This window comes from Neodiprion fabricii, chromosome 5 (assembly GCF_021155785.1).
Source record: "Neodiprion fabricii isolate iyNeoFabr1 chromosome 5, iyNeoFabr1.1, whole genome shotgun sequence".
NCBI classification, from domain to species: Eukaryota; Metazoa; Arthropoda; class Insecta; order Hymenoptera; family Diprionidae; genus Neodiprion; species Neodiprion fabricii.
Window position 1 is genome coordinate 21,490,569 of NC_060243.1, and position 17,617 is coordinate 21,508,185.

At 42.6% G+C, this 17,617-nt stretch overlaps 1 protein-coding gene across 15 annotated transcripts in view; it reads left to right on the plus strand.

Moving 5' to 3' along the window:
• Window positions 1–17,617, plus strand: part of LOC124183312 (protein muscleblind) — a 157,172-nt gene that overhangs the window by 36,474 nt on the left and 103,081 nt on the right. The gene's annotated exons all lie outside the window — the stretch shown is intronic.

The window sequence follows — 17,617 nt, forward strand, 5'->3', positions numbered from 1 at the left end:
TCGGATAGAACTTAGGAAGTCAAATACGTATAACGTTAGATAAATTTGTAATCAAACCTAGTACAACTGAAGAAAGCATAATACCAAGTTTCGAGTCATCGAAATTAATATTGACTACAAATAAATAAAAACTACTGAGACATTTTCAATTTTTACCTCTAAATATACAACAATAAGTTTTCGGGTTTTACCGAGAGTTTAACCCGATAAATGTCGAGTAGCGTTTTGAGTCAAGATAATTACAAAGGATATCATTCGAGGAATACGTTTTGTGTGCTTGAGTAACTCCAATGTTCAGTCAATGCAAAAGATTTTTGTAACAACAAATTTAATTACCTGTTTCAACCATTGGTCTCTGATCTCAACAAAACTTGAATTCAGACAAGCTCCATTTGTTTTGATATAAAAGTTGCATATTTTCAAAATAAAAAAATTGATAGTTTAATCTAACGTTCACTCACTACAATCACACATTTCTCTAATACAAAGTTCGTATTATTGCAAGCAACGCAGGCCGTGTTATCTTAAATAAATGTATAATCAACATGAGCATTCAAGTGCTTGATTCAATTCTATATTTAGTTACCCCAAGTACTTCATACGACAAAAGTATTTCGTTGAATCAAGTGAATATTTATTGTGTTATCCGCATCTGACTACAGAATTTAGTTGAGGCAAACGAATATCACTCGACGCAACTAATCCTTTCCCTCCGTGAGAGATTTTGAAGCCTTCACGAATCCTTCGTAGTTTTATTTGAAATATCATCACCCAGGCACTTGGTTATTTAGTAGATAAATCTTTGCTCAGAATTATGAATTCTAGCCGATGCAGATTTCGGTTCCTTAACCGTATTCTTCGGCATCCCACGTGTAAAAATATACTCGGCTTGTTGGATTTCGAGGATGCTGACCGAGCATTTCCCATTCGCGAAGTAGTCGGAGTCCAGGGGATTGGCAAAAGGTGGAACCTGACCTAACGAAGGATAAGCAGGAGGCAGCGAATCTTTCGGAGACCCGAAATGAGAGATAAAAAAAATTCTCTCAAGGCCTGCAGCGGCGGTGAGCGAAGGAGACGAAGGAGGAGAAAGAGGGAACCAGAATGAAAAAACGAACTGCACGAGAAAAATCGGCCCTTGCGAAACGAGTCGACCCGACCAACTAGCTGGCGAAGTCGTCTTTGTTCTCTCTTGCCTTCTTCTTATTCGTTTTCGCTTTTTATTCTCTTTTTAAAACTGGTAACCACACACGAATCGCGCTCTGAAACAGCCGCCGCCCCAAAATCCAGCCTTCTCATTTTACCGAACACTCGGAGAACGCAGTTACGCTTATTTTCAATCGCATGCAGCTTGCGCTATTATTCTTGACACGAGCCTCGATACGAAATTTTTTGCCTGAAAAGCTTTATCGCAATCAGGTTTTCTCTCTCACAGAGGTCGAACGGCGTTTTTGTTCATTTAGGAGCTTGCATTCGCGCGGTGGATATTACGGCCGTGTAAAGAATCTAATCTAATCTGTGATTCGAGAACTTATCACCATCGACGAAGATCGTGTCGTTGAGTAATTACCGCAAGCCGCCGACGCTGAGGAAATTTTATTGCGTACACGTTATTACTTTATAATTTCAGTTATGCTATATTTTCCTGCTTCGTTGCAACGAATATATATATATATATATATATATATATATATATATATATATATAATACATTACAGACTACTTAGCGAATATATTTATCAAAACGGAGAATAAGTATACGTGTAATATGAGTTGTGGAGTAATTCAAGGATTTTTCGAGCATTCGGATGCGACGCTCTCAGCGAATCGATTGGGCCATTTGTGTCGTGCAACGCTGTACACATTCACCTATCTACTTGCGTATGTATTGTACATTGCACACGTACAGTGCACATGCAGGGATTCGATATGGGCACACAGGCACGCGGGACGCCGAGTGAAATGAAATGTGACGCACCCATATAACCCGCATTTCTATACGTATCGCGTTAAGGATGTATCGGGCGTACAGTCCCAACGCGAAGGTGCAATTATTAGGAACCAGAAAAAGGTTAATCACACCCCACTCGTAAACTTATGCTTGAGAACTGTTTGATATAGTTATTCGAAATTCATGTCAAGCGATCGGTGGTAATAAATCAATTTACGAGCCGAATGAACTTTCCATCGAATTTGAAAAATCAATACGATTTTCGGATCAAGTGAATGGAACAATGATATTGAAACTTTTCAACTTGTGAAAAACTAAAGTTTCGTTGGGTGTCTGAATTTTACATTACGCGGTTACCCTACTGTGACGAGCGACGAAACATGCTAGTTTTCGAAAAAAACAACTGATATCATATTAATAAGTTGTTTATATGAGTGATGAATAATTTTTATCGGGAAAAAAATACAATTTTATAAAGATATGTCGCCTTTCGATGGTTTTCGTGCGTGGTCTGTCGATAGTCTGATGCGAAAAAATATGCTAAGTAAATAGGTTGTACTAGCTTTCGGCAGACGAAGCTTTTTTTGTCTTTGGTGTCGAGAAGAAAATTCCTGTGAATTTTTTCGATGCTTTCGGTACAAGAATACGTTTTATTACCATTAATAATTGCTGAGCAAAAAAAGAGAACGATAAAATCGTCCGTAAGCCGAAAAGTGCTATTTCTTTGAATATGTGTACTAAATTTCAAGTCAAGATTTATCAGTTACAATTCGAGATATCGTGTACACGGTTTAGAAAAACATAGTTTCGAAGAAAACTGCGTTTAAAATTTGAGCACTGGTATCTAGTGAAAAAATTGCATAATAAAAAATGCACGAACTCATAAAATATTTCGAATATCGACAAAAAATTGGTTGCATATCGGTCAAATTATTTTTTGAGTAAAAAGAAAATAACAAATTTGAAAACTTCACAGTACATCGTAAGCAAAGATTCCTGGAACATTCTATTTCACGTAATTACCTCAAGGTTCACTTTTTGCACTCGATTTCCTTTTGAATCGTTCAATTTTCTCACCGGTCTGTACAACGTTTGATAAATCCTCAAAGCTACATGCAGACAACGTGCGTAATACGTTACGTATCTCATTCCTTATTTTCCCGCGAATATATTTGTTCGGGATCTTCTTTCTTTTAATCTTCTCGTTTTATTTATTGTTATTATTATTTTTTTCTCATTTTTACGTCCTCCTTTCGACCAACGAACGAACGACGAAGCGGCGGCCAAAATGCTGCCGCAGTCGATTGATTTACGTGCCTCGTTACGCGGTTCACTGCTTGGTAGAAAACGGGCCAGAGAGAGATAACGAGAGAGAGAGAGAGAGGGACAGAGAGGCGATTTTGTATATATACGTATACATATATCCGCGGATGCATGTGAGAAAGTGCAAAAATATGTGTGTTACGACGGTGATTGGTGAAGAGGGACGCAGTAAGAGACAAAGATGGAGACGAAGGAACGATTTCAGATAGGAAATGCAAAGTAGAGTAGGTATATAAGAATTGTTCCCAGGCAAGGCGAGGCTCGGTTTCTTTTCTATTCTCATCTCTCTTTGTGTCATACTTCTCCTTTTTCGACGTTACGTAAGTAACATTTCTTGGACGATGATTCATTCCATCCATTCTCTCTTTTATTTTATTTAGTTCCAATCGTTCTGTTCATTTTTCATCTTTCCATCAATATCGTAATATTTCCCTCTTCCAGTTTCTCATCAATTATACACTTTCATCTTGCATGTTTCCAAGTTAAACAGTTCAACAGCTTCTTTTAATAACTACAATTCTCAGAAATATCTGATCTCATCTCTGTTATTGTTGGTGAAAATTTTTGTCCACATTGTCGAATAAGATTTTGCGTGTTCCGTTTGCAGAAAACAAAGTAACAACGTAAAAAAAAAAACAAGCCGGGTAATTTGCGTGGAACGAAACTGAACTCAACTAGACTGGAGCTATAATGGAATACTTTCTGAGTTTGAATCCACAAAAAAGAAAAAGCTCACCCGGAACAAAAAAAAATCACAGTAAAATGAATATCAAGTTTACGAATAGAACATTCTTTGTCAAGCGGTAATAAATCGTTAATTGGGGATTTCCCAATGCCAAAAAGTCCTAGCTAATGACTCAATTCTACGTTAGCCGAGTGACACGTTGTGTACACAGTGGCATTTTTATTAGTTTTAGTCGCTACTGATAACCAACAATTAGGTGATTCATATTTAGAGAGCGGATCGAGAAGTGGCATCGAGGTATTGGTCCTTCCAGCTTGAATGGAGAAGGTGTAGAGATAGGTACTCGACAGTAACGAGGTGGGAAAACGACCCTCGATTTAACGCCTAATATAGAAAATTCATAAAAGCCTTGAACCCTCGATCGGTACTCCGGTTTATATCGACGAGGTAGGGAACTGTCATTCCCTCTTCCTACCTCTCTCCTTCTCTCCTCATGGGTGCCAGCAGCCTAATGTCGCAGATAGCCAAATGGCGAACGGCAAATGGCAAATGGCAAATGGCAAATGGGGAACGGTAAATGGGCTGGATAAATGCTTCGGGATGGGCCTGCCTTTCCTCCCTCTTCGCGCTCACCTTCACCTCCCCTCTCCCCCCCCCTATCGTGTATCTGACAAAAATATCTCCAAAGATCGTGAACGCGCTCAACTTATTGGTCCAGCTGCCTCCACCCTGCAGATGTTTCAGTATTGCTTAACGAGAGCGTTATTCTCCCCTCCCCTCCCTTCCCTTCTCATTCTCATTCTCAGTCTCGGTTCAGGCTTCTTCCCTGTCCTTATCGAATTCCACATTCGCGGTCTCTATCGTCGCACAGAAATCGTGTGCGTCGTTTATCCCCACACCTTTCGGAGCAAACTTCCATACAGACATTCGCGTTACATCCAGAGTACGGGAGATGGACGCGTAACGCGTGTGCAGAGGGGCACAAGGGTATATAGATTGATAGTTGTTTGGCATTCGAGGCACGTGCCTCCTTTCCCTCACTCTCGTCCTGCTTCGGCTTCGCTCGCTCGGTCGCCTGCTGCAGATGCCTAGCCAACGGAATACAAAATTTCTCGTATTCAAATGGTTTTGCGACAGAAATTGACTTTATTGAGGTTTATTGATCGGCAATATTGTGTGTCGGGTCGGTGTGCGTCGTTGTTTCCTCCTTCTTTTTTCTACCCCCACTGTCGATGCTGATGCTGCTGATGCTGCTGATGCTGCTGCACCATCTACCTCCAGGTTATCGCTACGCCGAGTTTATTATACTTCTCAATCCTATCGACGATAAATTCTCCTACATACTTTCATCTTCAACCGTTTTATAACTGTTTTCGAAGAGAGCAACACATCAAACTTGTGTCAAATCGTTTCAGTGAATAATCTTTCTCTTTCCTCATAACGCTTCTGCAGTGGATCATTTCTATTCTCTGTATACCTCGCTGGCTTTTCTACATGACTTAGTCGTTTCTGATACCACTAGAAAGAAAAAACATGATTTATATGCAACTATATGAATCCACAAAATCTTCGGCGCTTCGTAGTCTGGACTTGTGCGTTGAAAACATCCGTTCGCCAAACGACCCTAGCCTACTCTGAACTCGCCAGGAACTGTTGAAAATGGTTAGAAATTAACCTTTCAAGGATCTTTCCGGTACAAAAGTGTCATCAAAAACGAAAGTTACCATTTTACGCTGGCGATGAAAAGTCTCGTTTCGAAAAATTTGCGATCATTCAGTGGATTTGGTGAAACTGTGACAGTATAATTTATGTACTTTCAAAGCTCCTGGTGTATTGGACACCCGTTGTATGATCGGAAATATACCTTGCATGCAACAGAGCTTATAATGAACTCTGTACCGAACTCGAAGACACCGTCCTCTGGACCGGACTGTCGTAACTGGTACCCACCAACAACCAACCAACTTACACACAAAGGCACGGGTCGAGCTCTCCTCCGCGGAGAGTTGAGAGGAGGAGAGGAGAGCGAGTCGTTTACCGGACTGGTTTCAGTTCTCACAGTTCGACGCTGGCGTTCCTCTCCTCTTGATCCTCATCCCAGTCCCGCTCTTTCGTTCTCGGTATTCGCCGCTCTCGCACATCATCCTCCCCCTCTTTCTTTCTTTTTGAGTTGTGTACCAAGAAACCACACAATCGGGGACTGACCGAACTAAGACTAAACAGTCCATTAGTATATCTGTATGGGTTGTTCGCGATCGAGGAGCTTCATCTTCTTCTTTGGCTTCCTCTTCGGGGAGCCGCCAGTGAGTCTACGAATGAGAGAGATGGAGGGAAGGATTATACGAAGACTCTCTCACGATTCCTCCTCAGCAGACCATGCCTCTCTCATTCCCCTCTTCCAAAAGATAGAATAAAAAAGAGGAGTAGGGGCAGGTGGGCGGTTGTCTGCATGACCAGCCTGGCTCTCTCTTTATCTCTCCCTTCTTTCTTCTTAAACTAAGACAACGGACTCGATTCTCGCACGTTTCATGCATGTTTGTCAGGTACGAGTATGGTTAGTTAAGCTTTGCAACTTCGTTATCAATTTTTAAAAATTTTCCCTCGAATTAAAAAGGAATACGTTGAGTCAACAAGGTAGGAGAAAAACACAACGAAGGAAAGAGATTAAGGAAATGGTAAGAAAAATAAAAGAAGTGGAACAAAAATCACGTTCCGGAGTATTGGCCAGATCCCTGGGCTGTCTGGACCCTCCGAACCATTCACCTTGCCTCGTCTTCTGAAGAAATGGTTTCTATATAGTTTGAAAATGGTGAATGTTGCTCTCGTGTGCGCCCTCTCACCCTCCGAACCTAGAGTCAGCCATCTTTACCCTCAGTTCGAGTTGGCTTACTTGAGGTCTAGAGGGAATATTTTTTTCTAAGAGTTTTTCGAAAATATTTGATCCGTATCGTAAAAGTAAATGACGAAACATCGTCAAGCGCATTCGAATATCTTACTCTCTCTCGACGTGTGTCCTGAATACGTACTCCCACCATCCAAGGGGAGGATTTTTCTTCCAGCTTGTTTTTTATTTTCCATTCTGGATAGAGGAAATATAGAAAGGGACCTCCGGTTTGTAACGAAAGTGTTCCAACGTTCGTGACTCTGCGTGTGTTGTCGGCGCAGCGGTACCGTTGGGTTTGGTGTAGTGGTCAGTACAAACGATTCGGGGTCGCTGAGGGGACAGCTAATTATTTAGACACGCTCTGACGCCACCCCATCCATCACTATCGTTATCTCTCTTCCTCCCACTCAGTCTTTCTCCCTCAATCTGTATTTACATCCCCCGGGTCCCGTTCGCTCTCAACTTTGGCTTCCGGTTAACCATGCACCGCGTTCAGTTAGGCTAGGTTAGGTTTCCATTTCATCACATTCGATGCATCCGAAATCGCGGCCTCGTATCTGTATCTCCATCTTCGTTTTTCTGGACTGCCAGACCCTGCACTGTCTATCGATAGTCCTGATCGTGATGAACTTTTTAAATCGATTTATTAAGTGTATATAAAAACCTGTCACGAGGTCATGACATAACGATGATGAAAACCAAGTCCAGAATAGCGTCATTATCGTCCTAGTTGGATGGAGTGCCAGTTGAGAAACGCTGCTGGTTCGTTGAACGAACGTATGTATAACTCGTGTGTCCGAGAGAAATGGGAAGAGAATGAGAGAGATAAAGAGAGGAAGGGAGGGAAAGCGCGGAATACGGAATGGATACACTTAGCTGAATTGTGCTTGGAGCGTAACCGAAGGCTCGCGCCCCGTGAAATTAAAATCAACCACCACCGGCAGCACAGGCAGCAGCAGCACCACTACCACCACCACCTCCATCCATCCAACACGCGCGCAACCTCCAATCTCTGATCTCCAATATAACATTCTGTGTGGTGTATTATATATACATTCTCGTACAGTATATGCACGCCTTGTGTTCCGTACCTGTGACCACGGTGTATTTAGCATACCTGTTTATTCTTCCTCTCTTTTCTTTCGGTCTTTGAGAGGGCGACTCAAACAATCCACCCACCTCACATGCCTACCAATAACCTCTGAATCTCTCTTCTTTCTCGACTCGCTTTTTCAATCTCCAACCAAAGCGCCCACCATCACCACCTTGGCAATTCGGTTAAAAGGTTCTTTTGTTTGCATTTTCTTTTTTTTTTTTGTAGGGAATATTTGATACTGTCACGGTCATTGACGCGCTGGGTGTTTGATCATCGTTGGTGATCGCTTTGCCGACCATCGTACGTATGTCATACTTGGTGCGGGATTTGATGCAGATAGTGGAGAATATTAAAAAGACTGAAACGTCAGATGAAAGGGAAACAAAGGGGAATGATTAGGTAGTAGCATCATTCTTAATGGTTTCATCTTCCAATCCCGAGTAGACATTACCCTGGAACCTGACAAATCAGACAATTACTTTGACCCCCCCCCCACCCCACCCTAATCCTACATTCCAGTTCTAATACCATTTCAGCTTATGCCGTTCTGCTCTTCCTTGACGTAATCCCTCAGGTACAACATATCGAGTATCTGAGTAATCCGTGGGCTGCTCCATCGGGCGTTGCGGCTTGTGTTCGATTCGGTTGTTTAGCATAATTCGGACATAGTGAAGACGTATACTGCACCCTAAACAGTCTACCTTACGTGTGCACGCGCGCTACGTGAAGCTATGGCGTTTCCACAAGTGCACCAACACACTTGCGCCATCGGTACAGCGCGATAAAAAAAGAATTTGCATAATCCGTCACGGTTCCGTGACACTGCGGGCACCGAACCTAACCGTGGCACGGGCGCCATCATAGTTGCCAGTTGTGGGTATCCGTTTCCCTTTTCTTGGCCTTGTTCGTCTTCTTGTACTATACGAGTATAATTCGGCGCGGTTTAATAATAGATTTTACATTCTATTGCTCTTTGTATATTGTATAACTCGTGTAGCAGCCATTATCGTAAAAACTGTAGATATCTCCAAGTAGAATTCGGTTTTTCCTATATACATTCTCTTATATCTGTTTTCCCTGGGTTTTTCCCTTTTCGCTCCTGCACGTGAAATTGAGCTTCGGTCCTTTTTCTATTGATTCTCGTTTTCTGCAGTTTCAACTTTGTTGCATCGCGCAACGCGCTTAGTCGTTCGACTCGCCAGAGAGGGACAAAGAGAGACACACGTTTCGCCTTACGATATGACCCGACATTCCTACGACGTGAAGTAACCACTTTCGCTTCTCTGAAGTTGCGGTCATTTTGTACTATTTATAACCCAGGCCGATCCGCATTACAAGAAGTCCGTTGAACGTTCCGATGCACGTAGGTACGTATGCATGTTGAATGTTATAACCTGGCGGTGTAGCGTCCAGGCTGCCCGGTCAGTTCAATCTTCGTCCCGGCCATCCACGAAGCCATGAATCAATTTTATGCATCAGTGGTACTCGGCTAGTTTCATTCGTTTTTCATTACTTTTTTTTCTACCACGACACTAAAAAGTAAGATGAAACGTGCGAAAGGATGATAATTAAAATCTGGATACACAGCTTATCTGTCTTCTTCGAATATCTTTCATCATCCTCCAGGTAAAGGAATTCTTTCCTCATTTGACTCCGCGTTTTGCATCGCTTGACAGGTGCTGCTGCAGGTCGTGTGTGCCCGAAAGAACCCTGGCAAAAAAAAAAAAGACAGAATGAGAAAGGGGAGAAAAAATCTCGGGTTACGAATTGCTCGTCATAACACAACACACTCGACTCTTCTTCGTCTGCTTTATTACGGTGAAGAAGGGGTCTCGGTGGTCGGTCCCCCTTGCTTTTAGAGGGCATAATACAACCAAGCGTCTATTTGCTGGTCTCAAGGGCCAGGCTCAGGCCTAAAAGGATGAACTTTTATAGACGCCACCTGCCAGAGTAATTGGCGCGGCTCGCACCTTCGCCGAGATCGGTAGATGAGTAATATTCCAAATCTGGAGATGGATAAAAATACATAGTTCCTTCGAGATTTTGCCAACAAATTTCGACCATCCATCATTACAACGAGCACGATGATCTGGTACAATCGTCGCTTTGCACATGAATGAAAACCCGAGGAGTAAAGAAGAAGGTTCATTCTGTCCGACTCATTGACTCTCCATCGCAGCATCAAGACCATGATTTCGCGAATCCAGCTTGGGATGATTAATGACCTCCGGTGTATCGACATCCATCTATCCAGCGACACACTCCCGTCAGTCTTAATTAGCTGAATGCCTCGCTGAAAGTTCACCCTCCTCGCTTCGTGGAAGACGTGCCGCCACATCAGCCTCTTCGAACTTCGTTTGATGTGACGTCGTCTCGCGTTGTCGTTGGGCTGGGTCAGGTTGTCCACGGGACTGCCGATGCCAAGGGTTTCGGAATGAGAGAGAGACCAGGTACCTAGGCGAGGATGGGTGTGACGACCCGGGCCAACGTTCACGGGTGGCTAACGACTTTCTGATGAGGCACTGTGCGCCCGCAGCAAGTCGACGCAGTCGGCAATGCGCGACGCAAACCACCTCGTCGCATTCATGGACCACTCGCGATGCTGGAATCATAAAAAATTCCAACCCCTCGTGTAATTCGGTGTCGTTATTTGCTGGGCCTCGTTTCATTCTTTTCCCCGTACCTATCATCTCCAAAATTTTCCCTTATTCAAATCGGATCACTCACAATTTTTATTCATCCCCTTCGCTGCACGTTTATTCCCTTCAGGGATGGAAACGAGCGAGTCGGAAGGAAAAAAGGGTTCTCTGAGTCAAAAATAGAGACTTGTGGTACTCGAAGAATACGGAAACACGTTTCTATGTTTCGTCAACCCATCCTCAGTTGTTTTCACGTTACCTAAATTTTTGTATCGGGTTTTTTTTTTGATCATATTTGACAATTCACAACAATATAAATACCATATTTGATAACATTTTGTACTATAAGACCAATCTTGCCCTTGTTTCTGGCTCTTCGTGATGACTTTTGATTACCTTCAACCATCTTGGCAGTTCATTACTTTTAAAGTAATGATGTAATTCATGACCGTATAATCAAAAATTGGTTACCTACTGGATAAGCTTTGATGACATTTGATATTGAGATTTATCATTTCGAGCATTTCCTCGTGATTTTTGATTGAATTGCTTTGACTTCTGGATAACCTTAGCATATTTATGATTTTTGTAGACTTCCCCACTCTGTATAAAAAAGAATCGCGAACTTCTGTAGACTATACAGTGTTAGTCTGACACTATTTGACATTGAATTTCCTAACTAACCAACAAAATTATTCTTCAGCAGTCGACACAGGCCAATTTCGATCGAATTCAGCACGATCATTTTTCACGGTGTAAAAACTGTACGAGGCTCGCTATATACCAATGTTTAAAAGTTCGTTTTGTCGCGTAAGAAAATCGGAATCGGATGAGCGAGGCCGCCCTCTTTCTTCCCGGCTTGTTTTCTCACCCCACGAGCTTTCGGTACCTCGAGTTACCGGGTTGTTTCGAGAGGGGGATAGTTCGCGCGCCCCAAACGCGGGCCGGAAAACAGAAGTAGGCACTTGACGGCACTTGTTTAGCGGCACGGCGCGGTTGTCCCCCCACCCCTTTCATCCCTTTCCTGCATCCCCCGCGAAGGAAGCGGGATACTATATTGTTCCGTAAATTATTATAAAACAACGCGCCTAATGGCGCGTAGGATCTGCGCGTATAAGGGTGAAGGAGCTTCGCTGTTTCTGCTGCCGCAGCCGCTGCCGCTGCTGCTGCCTGCCACCCTCAGCGCGGAGGGTGGATACCTCGCTTATTGTCATTCTCGACTAACGCCGCTTTTACTCTCTCCTTTCTCTGTCTGCCTCTCTCTCTCTTTCTCTCTCTTTCGCTCTCGCTTTGCGATCCTCCCTGCCTCAGCCCACCTACCCACTCGACCTCGAGGGAGGACGCGAATTTTTCGGTCATTAAATGTTCATTCATATTCATACCTGCGCGGTTACATTAATGCCATTATCTCTGCTTACTTCTCCGCCCAGTTTCGTTTTTGCTCTTCCTCTCACCCCCCACCCTGTCTCTCCTCTATATCTCTCTGTTGACAACACTTTTCTCACCCACCCGTCCAGCTTCTTTTGCTTGACGCTTATTGGTCGGAATTAAATTTGGCTACTTGATGAGCACAAATCTTAACACGGTATTACCAAGAACTAAACATACTTGTATTAAGAAATTCACCAATTTCATTAAATATGGTTAGTGGAATGTTTTTCCAATACAAATAAATCATGCCAAGTTTTTATTTTGCTACACCAATTATCAGTCTGATTACATTTTTGCCGAATCTAATAACGTTTTACATTTGATCTCTAGATAATATTCAGTTTAATCGAGAAATCCTTCCTCAGTGTTTGGACCCCATTTACGGCGTAACACGACTCTCAGAATACCTATTGTGCGTCGAATAGATACTTCTTAGAATGGCGTCAAGTCGCCGCTGTGAATGCGCAGGGTTTGTTGTTGGAGGGTGAGGATGATGTTCAACTCAGTCGGGGATGAATCGACGCCGCACCGCATCAACTCGTGAGAGTAGAACGCGTGGGTTACAGAGTGAAATGACCTGCCTTTTTGGATCTTTCCTCATCCCTGTGTTATACACACTTTCCTTTTCGCCTTTCTCTGTCATGCCCGTTTCAAATTTACACCCGAAAAGATCCAGCGACCTGAGCCACTCATTTGGTGGTCTTGATCCCGGTTCTCTGACCTGATCTAGAATAACAGAGAGAGAGAGAGAGAACTAATACGAGAACCTCGAAACCCCGAACTGTCAGTCACCTCTCTTCATCCCTTAATTACTCTCCGGTTAGCTGCTCGCCGCGATTCCGATTTAATTGCCGGTGTTGTTGAATCACAACAACTGATTACTCGTTACTCATTTTACTCGATCAATTGATTAGTTTTTTTTTCCTTTTCGTCTTTTTCGACTTAAATATACATGTGAAAATTGTTTTGGGATCTAATCTCATGTGTTACAATTTTTTGTTTCAGGTAAGTGTACCGAATTAACACTCGGGAGCATATTCTTAATTTCGTTTCCAAGTCAAACAGCTGCAGATTGAGTTTATCGGAACCTGCCTAATTGCCCACGTGAGTGAGAAAAAATATTCCATTAACATAAAATTATTTGTATGGGTATGCTCGCAATTCTTTTTCGTGAGGGTTGATTTAGTGGTACCATAGCTGACATCGTACGCGCATAACATGGAACCGATGCAAATCCCCGACAAAGTGCTAAGGTCATAAATTTTTAAGTGGATTTCAGGGATTTTCTACCGGGGTCATAATTATGTCGTAGAGGACGCTTACGTGTATCTATACACGTATCAAAGGTGGAAAAAATTTGAGCGCCGCGACCCCGAAAGATGACAAGAAAAAAAAATGTACAGTATAATTTAGAATATAAATCGGCTTAATGCGAGGAATAGCGAAGAGCAAAGAAACATAAACAATCGGAACAACTCTGCGTCAAAGTTGTGTTTTTCATAAGTATCGATTATTCTTTGCCTTCGTTTCTTTTCAAGATAGCTAAAAGGAAACAAGATTCCTTTTCACTCTGGCGATCATCGTATTCGAATTACATGTCAGAAAAAAATTAATCGACCGCCATTGAACAGTGAATAAGAGATTTTTTGTCTGCTCATTAAGTTTTGACTCAAGTATTTTCAAGAATAATTATGGCAATCAAATTTAATGATTTGCAATTAAGGGTTGCTCACATCGCCATACAACAAGCCTACTATTGGCATAAGAACTGGGTGAAAGAAAATGATGAAAATTAAAAGAATGAATGAAAAAAGCTAACCGTAAACCGGTTTGTCCGTCAGTCCCAAGCAGTTTCTCGTATATTGCAGGGGGATGAAAGGTGACGAGAGCGGGGGCGGGAGTTCAGGGCGGGGGATGGGAACTATTCCAATCAGCTGGGAAAAACTTCGGCTACGTGCGCATAAGACGGAGAAAAATGCATTCAATGAAATATCCGGTATATACCGTTCATACCTGTTAACGGGGCGAATGGGATACGGAAAAACGAAGTACGAGAATAAGAATAAAGATAAAAGGGAAAAATCTATAGGCATGTGCAGTGGGTATAAGAGCTACAATAAATGGCAACTTTACAAAACTGTTACGATGTCTCTTCACCAACCTGCTGCAGCATCGGATTCTTGAAATATTTTACTGCAACGTTGTGTTCATATTCCTTAATTTTAAATGGTTCACGAAGGCGGAATGAAATTACGTAATCGAATAACGAAATTAATCTATTAATTTCGTTGAATTTTGATATCAATTTTTTTATTTTTAATCTTGTGGATGTTTTTTGACATATTCTGAAAACAATCATTCAAGTTCCAAAATAACAAACATGCAAAGAAATCGAAAATAACGACAAGATTGACGGTGTTTTTAGCACAACATATGGCTTCTACTGGCTGAGGTGACAAATCTGAGGATGGTACTTTGTAGCTGTATATACGGAGAGAAATTTTATCCCCCCATATATTTTATGGGAATCATGAAAATTTGTATTCGGCACGAGTCCGCCTTTAATTCGGTTCCTTCAGCGCCGTCCGTTTCTCTTTTACTACCCTCTGTCTAATTTTCCTGATTTTCCTCAGACTCTCCCGCCCTGTTCCTTCTCTCGGTATCCGAACAAAGTCCTCGCGATTGCCAATAATTTTTAACTCTATTGTCTCCCTTATTCTAAACTGCCATTGTTTTTGTACCCATAATTCATTCATCTACTCGAAGATTCGCGTCACCGAGGAGACCAAAAGAATTTTGATTTAAATCGAGGAAAGTAAGAAAATATTGTTTTCTCCGCAAGCCTGAAATATAATATTTTCTCGACGATTCGCAATTACAGTTGGAATATAAAATCCTCCGACATGTCATATTGATGCAACCTATCGAAGGAGAAAGTGATCACAAGTTACAGAGTTGGCAAAGAAAAAAAAACTCGTCAGAGAATTATAAAACGCTCGAAAAGAATGAGCTCGTGATAATTGGAGAATAATTTTTTGAATTTAATAATTAATTTTTGCGTTTGGTTCGAACCTGTTTTATTGGCTTCGGAGTTCGTTAACGAAAATTGCAGATAGACGCAAAAAGGATTGCTACAGACCGATTATTCACGGATGTTTTAAATATGCATTGGCAAATGCTAATAACCGATCGGAAATGTGATTACCAATGATAATCTCGCTTATTAATCGCATTGTGCACGTTACACCGGCACTCTGAATTTTAATATTCTTTATCGCATCCAGCCTGAATTCGTAATCGGTCCGTGAGATAATAAGGTGCCGTGGACATCTGTCATCCTACACCACAGATGCAGGGTTACCTCACCTGAAGGCGCTGGGAGGAAGAGGTGAAACAGAGGGAAAAGGAGGGCGAAGCGACCCTCTGTTTGCTCATTCCTACGCTGATAAGACTCCAGATTTGGAGAGAAAAGGAGAGGAGTGACTTACTTCTTCGTTTTTACTCTGCGAATGAAATTAAAGTCTTTAATTAGCCAGTCCCCCGTGCTCGAATTCAAGGGACGCGGCGAGTTTCAGCCGCTTAAAAAGATACGAGAACGAACTTATTTCCTTGATAAGGAGCAACGATTATCAGTATTCTCCCCGGGTAAGAAGGAGAGGATTTTGTTACAGTTTCGATGGTGAGAGACGAGGGGGACTTAGGGAATTTCGAAAATGAAGGAACGTAATGGAGAAATAGAAACTCGTCATGTTCAAAATCGAATCAACTGAGGCTTCTGCTCTTGCGGAGGCAAAAATCGTTTCGGAGTGTTCGTATCGAGGTAGAAAAGGCGATGATCCCTTTCGCGTACGCGTATGTATAAATAAACGCAAAAAAGATTGAACGAGAATTTAAGTATGAGTCCAGGAACGGGACAAGTTCGCGGATCGTCAGCAGTAGGCGGGTGGGCTTATATATCCATTCGGTTTCATCCACCCCTAAAAGAATAAGGTGACGAAGAGGAGGAGGAGGAGGTGGAAAGTCACAGAAGAGAAGGAAGCCGCCGTCGGCTGCAGCGGTATTTTCCGCCTTAGCATCGGCAATGGCGTCAGCAGCAGCAGCAGCAGCAGCAGCGGATCATAGTTATCGAACTTTTCACATCCCCTAATGCGAATAAAATTCCCGAGGCAAACCCATTCCTAACTCACCTTTAACGTTCTCGGTTCTTCTTTCTATATTTTTCGAAGCTGGATACTGTTTCGTCTCAGCGAAGCTGGCTCTTCGTTCTCCATTTGCTAACCGCGAAGAATGATCCAGCAACGCAGAGAATATGACCACCATTCCAATCCGCGTGAAAAGCCCGAACTCGTAATAAGACTGTTTTAAGAAACAAGATTCCTATGAATGGGATTTTTGTTCGGAAGTCGTTTTTCCACACGTGTCGAAAACCCGTCAACGGCGAAAACGCCAGCAAATCCTTTGCATCGGGTGAGCTTGTCCGCGATGCTGTTTCCGAGCTAAGACCCTATCAAAAATTTCCTCGAGCCCGAGACAACGCGACGTTTTCCTTCCGCCTCGGTCGACCAGCTTTCAAACCTTCTTCCGCCCAAGCCCTGCAATCATCCACTCTCGACGGCAATATGCGCCATGGCGGCGGGTCTTGTTTGTTCGCGCACCAATGCCGAGAGTCTCAAGACGGAGAGAGAGGGACACAGAAATGAAAGAAGAGGGAAAAAAAGAATACTCTGACGAGGAAGGAAATGAAAAGAAACGAAGAGAGTAAGATAGAGAGACAAAAAAGTGAATTTAAGAAGAGAAGCGCAGAGGAAAGAGAGAGAAGGGTGGCTCACGTTATTGCCGTAACTGTACTCGATTCGAGATGCGCTTTCCTGGGATGAGCAGGTGTTGGCTCGAGGCCAGAGTCCTCAATTTTGCCTCTTTCACCCTGCAGGTATACTTTTTCCGCTATTTTTGTTTCACTCTCAGCAACTTTTAGCACTTGGTTCACTACGCTTCCTCCTCCACGCTGGACTATGTGGTATACAGTGAATGGTCAAAGTGGGTAATTGATTGGCGGAATTCAATCACCGACAAATCGAAATTGTTATTTTTTCCAGGGTACATACGGCATCCGCGTGTATCAATTATTCGATCTGATCTCCGCGCAGGATGTATGTATATGCAAACAGACGGATGGCTCGTGTGACGCTTGCCTGCTTGTGACTGGTAACGTGAGTGAGTGAGCGCCGAGCGGGAGTGAATGATTGTCAATTACAGTGTCAGGTTTTATTTTTTCGCGCGAGGTAGCCTTTTCTGTTTCGCTACCACCCCGACAGTGATGCTTTATGGTGCTACGGATGTATCCATTCGCGATGATCGGTTTATAAATCGTTTTAATCACATCAAAATACTAACGAACAAAACGACCTCGATCCAAAGCCATCTTGACCGGTCATAATGTAATTCTAGACTCGTTGAATTATCGTAGAAACTGATAGTGTTTGTTTCGAAAAACGTAGAAACGTTGTGAAAATGTGTTCTTATTTTAACGGATGCCCTCGTCAGAAGTAGAAGAGCTTTCGATAAAAGATGAAGAAGATGGTACAGACGAACCTGGAGATAAATAAGAAGA